This window comes from Dermacentor variabilis, chromosome 1 (genome assembly GCF_050947875.1).
Source record: "Dermacentor variabilis isolate Ectoservices chromosome 1, ASM5094787v1, whole genome shotgun sequence".
NCBI lineage: Eukaryota > Metazoa > Arthropoda > Arachnida > Ixodida > Ixodidae > Dermacentor > Dermacentor variabilis.
In genome coordinates this window covers 286,439,630-286,455,790 of record NC_134568.1, presented here as the reverse complement: position 1 = coordinate 286,455,790, position 16,161 = coordinate 286,439,630, and the positions used below count along the sequence as shown (strand labels likewise).

Sequence of the window (16,161 nt, the reverse complement as noted above, 5' to 3'; positions counted from 1 at the left end):
AATCGTGGTTTTGGCACGTAAAGTTCCAGAAGTGAAAAGGAAAAAAAAAGAAAAAAAAGAAGGTGTAACTTGTCAAATAGTCAGCAAACTTGCATTGTATGGCATGTCAAATGTATGAGCGCTCTATGCGAGTAACGATTATAGGTGTTTTTTTCTTCCCAAGACCTCCGTAGTTATAAGGAGATGGCAGAGGACACGTGGACTTGGAATCAGTGAAGTTGCATAATCAAAAAACGTGAAGTATTTGCGGTTCACGCAGTGACAGTCTACATAATTTAGCAATCATAATGAAGCCTTCTCACTGAACAAGGATAAATTCTATTAGTACTTTTTGCCGAGTAATAGCCGCACAGGAAAAGAAGTGTGAAATAAGAATAAAGAAAGAACCACAGCCCGGCCATAATGATAACTATATCAAACAGGAATCAATCCGTAAAGAATGAAAACAAATTAAATGTACGCGCTTCCATGACGGATGGCATCAGAGGCGGGTTTGTCTGTAAAGTGTAGCATAAGCGATAACTTCAGAAAAAGGGTCCCGGCACGTAGTTGAGACTGCGTCTGAACTACTGCCCTCAATCTGGCGCCGAGTTTTCAAGAAAGGAAACGCAAGCAAGGCAGATGACGATTATTGCTGTGGAACAAGATAAGCCCCAGATAACAAGCCCCAAAGGGTGTAAACATTTTAAGGGTGCACTCTTACACTCCAAAAACGGTTGCACCTTTTGGGGTGTATATTTGCCACGGAACAGTAATCGTCTTCTGTCTTGCTTGCGTTTCCTCTCTTGAAAACTGTGCGCTCGTTACTTTCCTGTCGGGAATGCTATGTCATGCTGATAACGCGCATGCCATTCGTTACTGGAGAGTAGCGGGCTCGCCGCGTTAAAGAAAGGAAATGCGGACACTACAGTTGACGATTATTGTTCCGTGGCAAATATACACCCCAAAGGGTCCAACTGTTTTTAGAGTGTAAAACAGTTGCATCCTTTAGGGTGTATATTTGTCCCACAACGATAATCGTCATCTGCCTCGCTTGCGCTCTCTTTCTTAAAAACGCTGCGCTCGCTGCTTTCCTTTCGAGAATGCTATGTCATGCTGATAAGGCGCATGCCGTTCGTTACTGGGAAGTACCGGGCTCGCAGCGTTAAAAAAAGGAAATGAGGTCAAGACAGATGACGATTATCGTTGTGGGAGAAGATAAACCCCAAAGGGGCGCAAATTTTTTAGAAAGCGTAAACGTCGAAAGCACAGCGCATACGAAGCTACCAGCACTCGGTGCACATTGTAAACGTCGCAGATCACTTTAAAGATATGGGCGTCCACGCGGCGTACGCAGCCGCCGTTAGGGGCATATTACACTCTAAGAACAGTTTACACCCTTTGGCTTGCCCCTTCTGCCACACAAAAATAATCGTCATCTGCCTTGATGCGTTTCCTTTCTTTATCGCTGCAAGCCCGGAACTTTCCAGTGACGAACGGCACGCGCGTTATCAGAAGGGGCGCTCCAAAGGGTGTAAACTGTTCTATGCTGATAACGCGCGTGCCATTCGTTACTGGAAAGTTCTGGGCTCGCAGCGATAAATAAAGGAAACGCATCAAGGCAGATGACGATTATTTTTGTGTGGCAGAAGGGGCAAGCCAAGGGGTGTAAACTGTTCTTAGAGTGTATGTCCTAGTTTGACCTTGGCTGAGCTTGAAGGTCATATTTACGGAACCAGGCGTTTTCTGGGTTTGTACCTGGAGTAGTAGAGCTGTCGCTCTAAAAACTTCAGCGCGCCCATTTGCCAGACGAATCGTGGTTCAACAGTATCGTGTCTGCGCCGCGCAATCCTTGATTCGGAGCGCAATGTACGCTGCACGCAAAACATGCTCCATCATGAAGAAAGTAGCGGCATAGCGATCGGGAGAATTCAAATCATGAGCCTGACGTAAAAGAAACCCGTTGCGAAGGGACGGAAATGGACCCGCCACCGCAAAAGTTTTCGGAGCAAGGAAACTGGGGAAAAAAAAATTCGTGTCGGCCATCATATGCACCGAAATTTCAGTTTAAATCACGACGTCGGGAGAATATATATATATTTTCCCCCTTTTTGGGGTCGATTGTACACATTTTTCGATTCCCTGCACATGCAACCGCTCTGCACGAGAACTCATGCGCGGTCGTCGTCAATTCCCCATAGCATCGATTATGAAATTAAAAAAGAGGAACAAACAAACAAACAAACAAACAAACAAACAAACAAACAAAAAACAAACAAACAAACAAACACAAACAAACAAAAACATTTGGAACGCAGTTGTAAACAGTGTTTTAGATGACGAGGTAAATCTTATAGAAAAACAAATTCGAGGCAAAAGGTAATTTGTCTTTAAATTAATGGATAACAAGATCAAAATAAGTTTATTGACACTCTTAAAAAAGATTACACCCTTTCCCACAACAATAATCGTCACCTGTCTTGCCCGCGTTTCCTTTCTTTAACGCTGCAAGCTCGGTACTTCGCAGTCACGAAGGGCTTGCGCGTTATCAGCGTGACACACCATTCTCGACAGGAAAGTAGCGAGCGCCGAGTTTTCAAGAAAGGAAACGCAAGCAGGGCAGATGACGATCATCGTTGCGGGACAAATACGAGTATACACCCCAGGGTGCAACTGTTTTAAGAGTGTAGTCAACATTGACGGTCTAGGCAAGTAACACCAGCACAGCCATAAAAGCGGCTAGGTTGTCGTTTTAAGCAACTCACTGTCCACATAGCTTTCTTTCTTTCTTTCTTTCTTTCTTTCTTTCTTGCTTTCTTTCTTTCAGGGCTCCGCCGTATTGACTTAATACAAACTTGATCGACGACAAGCCGAACTCAAAAAGATTTCTGCATAAGTGAAGACGTTTCATAACATTCGCAACTGCCGCACGCACTGCACTCTTAATTAAGCCGAGTCATGATAAATTGGCGGAAATAGTTCTCCTGCAGCTCCTCCAAAATCCCAAAACGGCTTCCGACGCTTTGTTCCTTTTTTTTTTTCTATTTCCCACGGCGCAATTTGACCGGCAAAAGCTAGAAACTGGCCCACTAGTGCTCTCACTCTATATATATAAGTGCTGTCTTTTTACTATCATTATTTCAGGATGGCGCGCGCGAAGTTTGACGTCTCCTCGTCTCGGCAAGGCGTATAGCGTGCATGCCTCTCCCTGCTGTCAGCGCCCGACAATCGCTCATCCCGCAGAATTGCGGTGGCTTTAAGACTCGCCGCGCGAGGTCGTCAAATGCGTGGCGATAACATCTTTCTCTATTTAAACGCGCGCGTCCTTCCCGAGTTAAGTGTCTGCGCGTGCTTTCTTCTTTCTTTGTTCCGCGTGTTTCCCAGCGACCACCGCGCCCTGCTTACCGTGGATGACATATATATATGCCATCCCGGCAAGGAGTGGCATCCATTTCTATCTATCTATCTATCTATCTATCTATCTATCTATCTATCTATCTATCTATCTATCTATCTATCTATCTATCTATCTATCTATCTATCTATCTATCTATCTATCTATCTATTGCCTCCCTGTCTCCACCAAAACTTCTTAGTTTTGAACCAAGCGGAGACCATGATGGAAGTGTCAACGGAGCCACAGCCTAAAGAAAAGCGCGCTCAATTGGTACGTTATACAAAATTCATTTCACATTCTTGTTGTTTTTTCCGATGCTCGCATTAGCTGACGGATGGGCTTAACACTAGGGATGGCGTGCTTCCTGCAGCCAGTTCTTATTGAGTTTACTTCGCTAAGATTAAATGGGTCAACCGATTGCACGATATATATAACCTCCCTGTCCACCTCTGTCGCGTTGGGCGGCGCGTGTGGAAAACGTGAAAGCGTTTACCGGCCGTTGACTGCATGCGATTGGCTCCGTAGTGACGGGAAGCTTCTCTTGCCTCGAAGCACTAAAGTGTACGCTGTAGGGGGACTCGATGGCTCGATCGTGTATGCTTTCCATTTCTTTCTTTCTCGTCCGGCTTCAGGAGAAGAAAAGAACCGCCATTCTTTTAAAGGCGAGGAAAGAAGAAAAAGCAAGAAAGAAAATGCGTAACGTGTTTGTCGAAGCAATAGCTTATCCTGCTTCACTCGAGCAAACGGTGCACCCCCATGCCACCTCACTTAAGAATAGAAAATAGCCATCACAATGCAGAGCGCAATAATTAATCAAGGTTGTATCGGGCCGAGCCCGTCCGAGTCTCTCCTCGGGAGTTCCCGAGATTGGGCGTTAGCTTTGATAGTGAATCATGTTATATATGTTCGCAATCCGCACCTCTTCTTTGCAGCCGCTCGATATTGCCAGGTGCTTTTGTCACTTCGCTGATGGCATTGTTACTTCGTCAGGCGCAGCTGATCCTGGGACTCATTAGCATGCCTCACGATTAATTGTCGCACGTGCCCCACGGGTGAGCAATTTCAAAACACACCCACGAAGAAAAAGTTCTGCAGAAATTATTCATAAGGACGGAGGCAGGGCGAACTTCCACGCAGTCATCTTAAGAAAAAAACAGCTCGTCAATAGCATACTTTTCAAGCTCTACTTATAGGGGAATGGCTACGTGGTGCTGGCTATATTTCTTTTTCTCTGATTTGGTATCCTAAGGTACGCTACCTGAAGATACGAATCATGTGCTACCCTAGTCACAGTAGCTAGACGTTCACTCATATAGCGAGAAAGCCGTATGGTCACAAATGTTTAGCTTCTGGTTCAAACAATTTGTGGTGCCCATTAGCAGACTTAGGACGAAAAGCCACGATGTTTATCTGGATACCTTGCTCTTAAGACAACTCAAAACTGCGCTACACCTCGCGTTTGAAAGGGAACGGGGCGTGCTCGCGAAATCCAAGTAAAACCAGCGCTTCCTCTGATAAATGTGCTTCCAGCAATTAAACAGCACGCTTATGCGATTTACAGTCTGTTGACAACTGCCTTTTCACTCTCGTGGGTATAGCGTTCCAACGCTTGCAACTGAAACATCGCAGTCTATGTGCAGTGGCCTATATACAACATCTCCACCCTCCCCAAACTTCCTGGAGGAACTATCCCTCTAAATATTCTCGAAACCTCCCTCTCCGTCTTTGCTCTTATCCGCGGAAATCATGAATACGCTATCGTTAGCTGACAACGTGATGCAACAAGCAAGGATAATTGCTAACTGTATTATATGTGTGAACAGACGCATTCAGAAAGAAGGGCAGACAAGACGAGCGTCTCTTTTTACCTATCGTCCATTTAGCAATTAGCTACCACGGAAAGGAATTCTTCCAAGCAGGAAGTAGGCCAATCAATGACGGCTGCCATCGCCCGCCGAGAAGATGCAGTCGTTCTTAGAATAGCTGATTGAGCCTGTCTGCCCGAGGGAGAGGGGGATGGCTATTGTTCTCCATCACTTCTTTCTCCTGTTGCTTGTCTGCTTCCACGCCATGAAGCCAAGTATAGTGACGAGTCTAGGCTTAGATTTGGTGAGATGGACCGGCCGCCCTATCCACTCCGGATATGAAGGTGAATAAATTGTAGTAAGGGGATGCTAACTTCAAAAATGACTCGCTGTCTTGGGTATGCGGCCCCTTTCCTTGTGCAAGTGCTGATGAAGGTTCCTATCAAGGGCCCCGACATGTCTGAATGTCAAGAAACCTGGCGAATGGCGCGCGTGCGTGCGTACGTGTTTGTGGGCGTGAGTGTGTGTGGGTTGTCTCTTCATGCAGTGTGCGCGTTACCAACTGGAGTGCTGCGGGACCTCGTGGGAACGAAATCCTGTTACGAGCGCCACGTTCCGTTTGTTTCGCCCGGAAGAGCGCGGCCGGCAGCGCGAAACAGCTTAACGTACCGTGCCGAGAGCGGGCCTTCCGGCGTTACGGCGGAACGTCGCCTTCTGATTCGCTTTGGGCCGTGACTCTCTTCGGTTTTGCCCTTCCTTTCTCTCCTTCGTCATTTTTCCAGCCACGCGCGTGTGCGAGGGCCGTCGCACGGCTTCTTTTCGTGTTTAGTTTCCTCTTCGCAACGTTTCCGTGATCTGCAGTGTTTATTTAGAGTTTAGAGCGCTTGTTGCTTCCCTTCGTAAAGATGGCTGAAGAAGGGCGCCTCGCCTGAAAGCAGCGGCGGCACATCAAGAGTACGTGACGTCGCCTTCGATTTGCTCTGGCAAGCGGAGCAGCTTAACAGCACGGCGACGAGACCGAGTTGGCGCCGCAGCGACCCATTCTGCGCGCCAGCGCACGCTCTCTGCTCGCCCGCCTTGTCCGTGACTGACGGTGTTTGCGCTTCGGCCTAGGCCCTTTGCAGCTCGAGGATCTGTTTGCGCCTGGGATGTAGCGGTTTCCGCCGCGACCGCAAGCTCTCGCCGCGGCCGCGGCGCTTAGAGATTTGGTCTACCGCGCCTTTGTCTCATAAATTTTGCCGCTAGCGATAAATATAGTACGTATACAATAAAGGACGTAAAAGAACTTGCTCGTACCTTTCTTTCTTGTGGGAAATCTTTATTTCTCGTCGGGCCACCAGGCAGGCGACGTGAGTTTTTGACTTCAGCCAGTTTTACTAGCGATTAGCTATAGTTTTGTTTTCTCTTCTGACACCTCGCTGTCTTTAACTTTCGAGAAAGAAAGGGCGTTTCACAAGCGTATGGCGTCAAGCTGCTTAGGTAAAAGGAAACTCGGGGTGAGACTACAGACAAAATATTGTTTCAAGCACTCGTGTAAAAAAATGCGAACAAAAGACAACATATGTTACAACCATTCTTCTCCTTTACTTTTAGTCTTGTTGCTTATCATTGCCGCTGCCGTTGCAATAATAATGATCACGGCAATCCCCATCGATAAAGTTGCGCACAACAGTTTAATATGACCTAGGTGGCTTATGATTACTGTTGCGTTCAGAATAAATTTACAGACAGGACCAGGCAGAGGCAACGTGACTCATGGCTGAATGACACATGTGTCGTGTGTAAATGCAGGCTCTACGTGAAAATTACCCACCACCAACTTTTCTATTGTTAAATGCTTAAAAAGTGTCATTTATTCAATAGCTGGCATTAGGACACATATTGGACACAAATTCTGCATATTGCTGCTCCAAAATCAGGTCAAATGTTCTCGCTCCGCACAGAGCGTCGTCGTTGAAGTATAATATACTTGAAAAGTCGATTAACTCGCTACTTGGTGTACTGGCGGTCGATCCTGCATATGTACGTAAGGTAGATTTTTTTTTACCACTTCCCATTCGGGAGACACTCTTTACTTGCTATTAAATTTTTTGTGGTAATGTCTTATGCATTGTTAGGATAGGGGGCTCAATCCCATCGCTCGTAACCCGTTGTCGAGATTGGAGTCCGGCATGAATTAGAAGGTAGCTGGCCCATGCCGTCGTCCAACTTGCCTGAGGTCGTCCATGCCTGAGGACGTTGATGAAGGGAAGGACTGCTTCTCATCGAGAACGAGGAATAGGGGTTTATTTACAGTATCTACATCAGTCTAGCATGACTGCGAGAGAAAGCGCATCAGTCTAACATGCTGCTTGAGAAAGTACATCAGTCTAACACGACTGCTTGAGAGAGTGTCAGTCTAACATGAGTGCTTGAGAGAGAGTGTGTCGAGCATCCGCACAACAGCGGTTTATAAACACTCGGTCCTCCCTTGATTCCAAGGGGACGGAAACGTTCGTCCAGTCATTGTAAACACACCGCCTCTCCCCGGGACTGCTTACACACACACACACACGCACGCACGCACACACACACACACACACACACACGCACGCACGCACGCACACACGCACGCACACACACACACACACACACACACACACACACACACACACACACACACACACACACACACACACACACACACACACACACACACACACACACACACACACACACACACACACACACACGCACGCACGCACGCACACTTTCATACACAATCCACCGACTGTAGGCCTTGGGCCGCGGTTAAGGCGCGCGCTATAGCGGTTCCTCTCTCTCTCTCTCTCTCTCTCTCTCTCTCTCTCGAGAGAGAGAGAGAGAGAGAGAGAGAGAGAGAGAGAGAGAGCCAGCCTGTCCGATTGTTTTATGGTGGCCGTATAAAGAGTGCGCAGAGCGGCGCGACGGCGTTACACGCCTTGTCCGGCACCAGTTCATCGCCGCGGCCTCCCTGGGCTATATACTAGCACGCGCCAATGAAGGGCGTATCGGCTGCAGCCACGCGGCTAATGCGCGCGGGCGTCTGGCGAGATTTTATTGCGCTGGCCGCTCACGACGAGCCGTCCGAGAAAGCCGCGGCAGATTAGCGCTTCTGCGAGGCTCCCGCGGGCGCCTATACTGGTCGCGCCCTGAGAAGTCCGACGGCGTCCACTTAGCGCCGGTCGCACATAAAGTAGCGGCAACCCCCCTTTGCTCCCTCCTGTTTTTTTTGAGGGGGAACAGCGAGAAACGGAGTTGTGCGCGCGTTGTTTAAAGCCAGCTCACTTTCATTTCGCCAGCTTCATTTCGGCCGGGGAGCAAGAGGAGCCGCTGCTGCCTGAGAAAAAAGTGTGCGACGCCTAAAGTGAGATGTATACAGCTACTTCACTTTTGCCTGTTCTTGTTAATTTATAGTGCCGTGAAACTGAAAACCATACAGGTGCACGCGTTTGTACACTTGTGGGTTTTACAATTTTATTTCTTTTAAAGCAAAGTTTTCTTTGTGTCTTCCGTCGGCTTTTCCACGGCTGCTGCTACTGCTGCTGCTGCTGCTGTCTTGTATACGCCGGTTCGGGAGGTGGTCGAGAGCGTGTATCTACATGGGCACGAGCACGGCAAAGATGAACAGTCACACAAGAAACTTTCTTGGACCTCTACGTTGCATCGCCACAATGTCCTCTGGAGCTCTCTAGGCGTCGCTACAATGCATACCCTCTTGACTTCTGTAGCGATCCGTGATCCACCGAAAAACACTGCAAAAACTGCAGCGCTTACTTTAGTGCTAACACGAAACGGTCCAGAGGGGGAATGGCAGAGAAGAGGGGAGGAGAGGAGGCAGAGAATGGGCAGAACCAACGCTGTTACGAAACGAGTGAATTACAGCGTTTCCACTCTTCGCTGGCAACTCGCATGCATGGGTGAAGGGCGCGAGGGGGAAAAGGCGGCGCAAGAAGTCGGGGAAACGTTACGCAGCAGCATGCGCGGACAAACTAGATAAATTCAAGTTACGCCACGGTACGCGCCTACTGTTTCTGAAAAATCAATACCGTGCAAAGTTGTCGGGCGGACAACGTACGTAGGGCGTGCGGACGCAAGGCCGCATTAAAGCACCACAGCTTCTAGGCAACACTGCGGAAGCGGCCGCCCATCAAATCAACTTTCTGCACACGCTGCGGTCGCTTTGTGGCGATGGCGTGGCTCGAGGTCGCGGGTTCGATTCCCACTGCAGGAGCCGCATTTCGACGGGTGCGAAATGAAAAAAAAAAAAAACGAGAAATGCTCGTGTACTCAGATTTAAGGGCAAGTTAAACAATCCCCGGTGGTCAAAATTAAAACGGAGTCCCCTTCTGCCTCGTGCCTCATAATTAGATTGGGGGCTTGGCACGTAAAGTCCCATAATTTAATGAAGTTTACCACTTCTGCCACGGTCCGTTGCTCTGTGTGAGGCAATGACAGTGCTAACCTTCTCGCAGGCTATGAACAATGGCTCTCACCAACGCCTCCAGCAAGCACGTCCCGCAGTGTGTTCTGTGTACTATATTTACATAATGAATTAATTAGTTATTCATACATTTAATTAATTATAGAAAGAGCACTAGAATTCCCCCACCCACAGTACAAGAGCCCTCTGATTGAAAGTTAATTTCATTCGCATTCATCTAACGCCCGAGTAATCCATGCTATGTGTTCGGGGTGGCATAATCTTCCGTGCGCCTCATAGTGGAACGCTAAGTTCAATATGCTAATTAACGAACGCTTCACATTTGCTTCTTGTTGCATGTTCGATGTGTTTCTTATATTATGCAGAAAGATAACATCGTGGTGATGTTATTTTTATTTATATATATTGTGACATGGGGGGGGGGCGGACTGGCATCTAGCTGATTATATACGTATAGCCAAGTAAATCTGTGAAAAAACATCAAACATGGATTAAATAATTATATGCAGCTGTGGTCCGTCTTTCTGTTAATAGCTTCGTTTTTAACGCACCAGACAAACGCAAGATGTCCAGCAGATTGGCGAAAAACGCATGCAACAGGACGCAATTATAGCCATAGATGAGGGTGCAATCTGAACTATAGATAGCATTTTATTCAGCGATGCGACGACGTATACGCTTGCAGATTTAGGGAGCATAAGATGAGAAAACGGCATAATGATTCCACTATGCCAAGCCGTCTCCTACGTACGCACTATTAACGTTATTACCGCAATTACAGTACTGCAATAAAGTTCCCTTTTCTTTTAAAAGAAGTTGTTTTCTCCCAGGTTCTAATATTTGTTTCACACCGCGATTTTCATACGTCGGAACCTCTCCATAAATGCGGAGATAATTTCGTCGACGCTTGCTTGCACCCGGCGAAGGAACATGAGATCCAACCCATTAAGTCGCTCTTCAACCGTCATGCTCCGCAAATATGTCTCTACTTTCTTCCGTGTCGACCATTGTAAATAATTTGAGAAGTGTGTTATCTCTCAGGAGCAGGTCACTGTGACATATTAAACTGGAGCGCCCTTCACGTAGCGTGGGAACTCTTCTCCTTGCATGCCGTGCCATTTTGCCTTCCAGATCTTTCACTTCCCTTTTTGCATACAAAGCACGTATTGTTCTCATATCTTCGACGTAACATTCAAAGGCGGTCTGCGCAGACTTAAGCTTAGCATTGGCGACGTGCCTTGGTATAGGACAAATTGCAAGTTCTGTATAGCGTTGTTGTCCGGTGCTTTGCAAATCGGTGCCCGAGAGAGGTTCACAGATCGTCGATATGAGAAGTTTACGAGGCTCACCTGTAGTGCTCCTCTACATAACCAGAAGAATAATTGGCCCGATATTATTTTTCGGGCCGACCGCGCACCTACGTGGTACTTCGCAGTGCACTCCAAGCTCGGTCGCCCTGCGTGGATCGAAAACGAAATTCCCTCACTTGCATTGAGGAAGAAAAGGAACCTCGAAACTGACACTGGGCTCTCTTGCCGAAGTCGAAGCGTCAACATTAGCGGTAATTTTGCGCATGCTTATGACAGTATGTTCTCGAAATTAGTTTCCTTCTTGCACGGAGGGGAGCAGGTGCGTATCTGTTGCGGGAGATAAATGGGTGGATCATTGCTTGTATGTGTATTCCTCTTTGGCTTCAGAAAATGGGCGAAAAGTTTCATTTGTGAGAGGGAGTTGAGTTCTCCCTTAGGTACATGACTGACGAAGGTAACGTTTAACGTCAACTAACACCTGTAGCATTGCCCTAAACGCTAATAATCTCAAACATTCGCTGTGCACGTCTCCGCACATTATATAAATTAAAATTAAATTATGGGTTTTAACGTGCCGAAACCACGACCTGATTATGAGGCACGCCGTAGTGGGGGACTCGGGAAATTTGGATCACCTGCGGCTCCTTAACGTGCACCCAGATCTAAGTACACGACTGTTTTCGCATTTCGCCCCCATCGCTATGCGACCGCCGAGGCCGGGATGCGAATTATTTTCCATCAACGCAAACATCACAAGAAGATTCGTCTAAGTAAAACTCTTGCTTGGGCTAGTTAGTTAATGCTTAAATTAGTAAAGAAAAGGCGCAGAAGACCAGGACTCAAAAAGAACACAAACGACAGGACCGGCGCCTGCCAGACGTCTGGCAGATTCGTCTACATCGATTCCCACAGTGCGTGGGATCAGCAAATTTATTTTTTCTTTCATTAAGCATCCACTGTAGGCTCGCAGGTTTTAGTAAGTTACACGAACATCTGAGGTTATGGAACGCTCTGCAACGTTAACCGCTCGCGGTGGTTATTTATCGTAAATGACTCGGCTGATGAAGTGAACTGGGCGTTTCCAGGAGTGTCTGCCTTGCGCCTTTACGGGTTATTCTCTGTCTGGCAGTTGCGACGTACTGTACTAACTCCCCTCTCGAGCAGCGTTAATGCAGCTGGAGACGCATTATGGCAATTTCTTGCCAGATAGTAATCTTTTCATTTTATTATGATTATTCTGGAACCGACAATGTTATCTTGATTTTTAATCGCAATGGAACAAAGCCAAGGTACTTACAATGCCTTGCCTCTGTGCTCTGTTGTCTAACTCGAAGAAAGAGTGAAATAGGTTCGATGGAAAAAAAGGGCACTACATTCTGCTTCCCAGGTGAGAGTACGGCTCAGCCATAATGAAAAAAAAAATCCTTCGGCGCTCTTTTGATGCGAGACTTGGGAGAGAGACAAACGGAGCAGCAACCGAGTGATGCGCCGCTCTGCTCTGACCCGCCGCAACCCATAACTCGGCTTACGTGCAGGTGTGCGAAGAAAGCAGTCCTCATTATAGCAGCGGTTCAGAGTGCGCGTTTGTTCCTCGGCTACTGCGTCCACTTTGGCACAGAGTGGTGGCAGCCATTCGAGGTCGACGGTGACGCGCTGAACGCCATTGTGCGCCGGCAGAAGTTCACTGTTCGCGCCCTTGAGGACCCTTTGGCCGAGCGCCTAGATTAAACAGTTCTGCGCCAACGAGATCAACGTCTGAGCTCGGGCGGGGGCTTGATTGCAAGTGCTTCGGGGCAGACAATGTTTTCTCGCCGGCACGCCTTCCGAGATGCTCGCATGTGCTCCAACCTTTGGTTCACGTTCGCTCGCAGCTTCCGCGTTTCCGGGTTTTGTTTTTCATTTCCCAGTAGTTTATTTCGTTCTGAGAACGTCAGTTTGCACGCGTTGGAAAATTCAGCGGCGAGTTTGCTGTACAAGTTTTTTTTTTGTAGGGGAATTTTAAGTTCCGGCCAACGAAATGAGCATGCAGGCAGCGACGTTAGCTGGAAAGCAAATCTGGTTAGCCAACTTCATGTTGGCTGGTACCAGGCACGGAAATGACGTCGATCGCTCGAGATTCCTCATGCTGTAGGTTGAATAAATCATAGAGTTTCCTACAATTATTGCTAGAGGGAACTCTGGCGCTGCGATCGTTCAGTCACCATGGGAATGATTGGTTAGTACACGGATTTGTCCGATCTTCCTGCTTGTTGCGGCAGACGCTCTTTCTGCTTTGTTAAGCGTGAAATGCTTTTAGCTCCCGTTGTCGGCGACCTTCCAGTAACCTTGAGCCAAAAGCCAGAGCCGTTATACGGAGTCTCAAACGAGAATATCCGGGCAAGTTGCGAGAACAAAACGAGATCCTCCGAGCAACCAGTCAAAACTTAAGAAAATGCGGTCTCTCGCCCCCAACCCTTTGTACAGGACCGCATTACATAGGCTAGGTACTGTGCAAACAAGTTATAAAAAATATTTCTTCCGCGTTCTTCCTAATGTTTGTTCACAATACCACTCAAGCTGTAACTTCTAGTACGCTAGAGCTTTATTTGTCATTTCAAATAGCGACGTTCAGAAGGCAGATATAGGGCACCAAACACTTCATTGTCATCTTTTAGCGCCGAGACAGGATTGCCTGTGCTCCTTGGAACGCCAGCGGTACGTCAGTTCCGCGGCGCGGGTTTTGCGTCGCCTCGAGAGATGGCGCCACTCTGCGTGGCGCCTCTTTCAGGCGCATTAGCACAAGCTCTCGGGCCAGTTAGTGCATGATAAACTTGAACGTTTGTGTTTCGCTGGTAGCCCTTTTTTTCAAGTTTATCATACTCCTTCAGGCGTTTTTCTTCTTCTAGCTGGACAGTGCGCTCTGTCTGCCTGGCGTCCTTCGCGGCCTTTCGGTCCGCCTTCAGCCGGTTTTCTTCTTCTAGCTAGGCAGCGTACAGAGCAACCAGTGCACAGCATGGCGAGGTGCAGTGTGGTGGGGTGTGTCATTGCGAACGTGTACTACATCCATTTTAAGATTGTGGCTAGTATCATCTCCAACCAATCTGCTTTGCCGGTTGCCCATTTCATGCTTACATCTACTCTCGATTCGAAGGACGAAGGATTTGGCTAAATTTAAGTTCTAAGGACGGAGTTTAGGCAAATAGGCCCTGCTTGCAGAGCCTATAGATACAAGCACCACTGCTGCCTCTAGAAATCATTGCATGAAACTCTATGGAATGAATAACTCAAGATTACATTCTTTTCCCCGAATTCGCAAAGTTTCTGCTCGTAAGTGCCCACGACGATTGGTCTTTGCCGCGGCGATGGTTTAACTATTGCGCAAAAATCGCTAACATGAGCATTGGAGGATGGCCGAATTCCCAGAGATGAGAAACCATACTTACGGATAAAATTGTTCAATACTTTCTCTCTGCTTCTTATCAAGGAGTTTTTAGAGCGAAGCTTTATTTGCCTACCACTCGGGTCTTTCTGTCGGTCCGTTGATCGGTATCGCACCGAGTTAAGTGGTAAGGTCCGAGAGAGAGATGCTAACAAAACGAGGACTATGCCAGAGACAGGGTGACCGTAAGCTGGGCTGATCTTAGAGATTGCGTAATCAACGTTTGTGACTTGGTGGGCCGACGCTTTCACCAATATGCGATATGTGTAATCGCGGAGTTTTTGATGAACTTTGTAACGCGAGCTGTAATGTAGGCAGTGCAATCCTGATAGTCTCGATGATGCTATCGCACTACAGTCGCCCAGGTGTCGCATGCGAACCTGGCTTCTTTACGTATTCCTCAGGTTTCGGCGCTGGTGTCTCGTCGAGTTAACGTAGTGGGTGTCTGCTACACAGCTGTGGTGAGAAGATGAAATTACGAGCATTTATAGAACGAATAATGTTTACAAATAACGAATGATATTTCGACGGATACCCTCAGGGAGGCCTCCGCGTGAGTCATGTGATTGATTGATCGCGTGTTCGTCAGATGTGTTGAAGCATCTATGTTTCATAGTTCTCTGTACATACACCTCTGCTGACAATGCTTCTTTCACCCCTCGCAAAATGTCGCATTCGCCGGCATGTCATCGTGCGTCCACGTTGCATACCATGACGCCTTGCGATCTTGTGTTTGAATTTAAGCAGAAGGTGTAAACAATTGCATGGCTTGGAAATAAAATACAATTACACGCATCATGTTGCCTTTTGCATAGAATTTAATTAAAACGAGTCAAGAAAGCTTCGCTCGCCGTATGCTACAACAAGTGCACTGTATCTTCCGCAATATTTCCCCAGCCCATAACGCCTCAAGTTTGCTTATCATGTCGATTAGCAACGTTGCTTAGCAATCTCTTGTTCGTTTAGCCATATATGCTTACTAGACTGTGGAAGACTTCAACAGTTTCATTTTCTCGCGTGGCAAACAGCAGTCAAGGATTGCAAGAACGTGTCTGGAGCGGACATCAATTCCACACTGTTCGGCTTCGATGATTTACACATCTCTACTTAAGAGCAGTTTAAGTTTTCCTAACCTGACTTCCAGAAGTATGCAGCGCAAGCTGATTGGATCGGATTGGAAAAACTGTAATAAAAGTCCTGCAGGACGCTCGTCAGCGCGCAGTGGGCGCCTCCCACGCAGGGACCGACCGGGAGTACCTGGCGGCCGCTGCGCGAGCCTGCTGGACGGCCCATTGCTGGTCTTGTAGGAGCGGGCTTCGTATGGTCCTCTCCCACTTATCGGAGGTAGAGTCGGGCGGAGCGTTTCTGCACTCCCAGAGCACGAAAAAGGACAATGACAGCCTTTGCCGGCACTTGGCCCGGAACACAGAGCTATTGCGCAGATGTACGCAGCATCAGGAATGGGACCTGAAACGAGTGGCATCCTTTGGCGCCTTCATCCACGTCCCTTTGGTCACAGGCCGCAAGTCTACCTGTCCTGTCCACCAACTTCGCGTCGGTACGTGAAGAACAACCCAGCGCCCAATCGGCACCCGCTCCGGTGGGTGGGTCATCGCGGGAAGCAAATGTGCGTCTAGGCTATACAACCTATTCAATTCCGTCCCAAGACGAGGACGAAGCCGTCCCTGGGGGGCAAGTATACTTCCAGCATGCTGGCTTCAGTGCCGGGAAGGCCTTCGCTTTTCATGTCGCGCTCGGCCTCTTCCTCAGTTTGCGAGGAAATCTGTACT

At 47.9% G+C, this 16,161-nt stretch overlaps 1 protein-coding gene across 1 annotated transcript in view; it reads left to right on the top strand.

The window, feature by feature from the left end:
- Pde1c (Phosphodiesterase 1c) overlaps positions 1 to 16,161 on the top strand; it is a 658,667-nt gene that overhangs the window by 89,619 nt on the left and 552,887 nt on the right. The window lies entirely within an intron of this gene.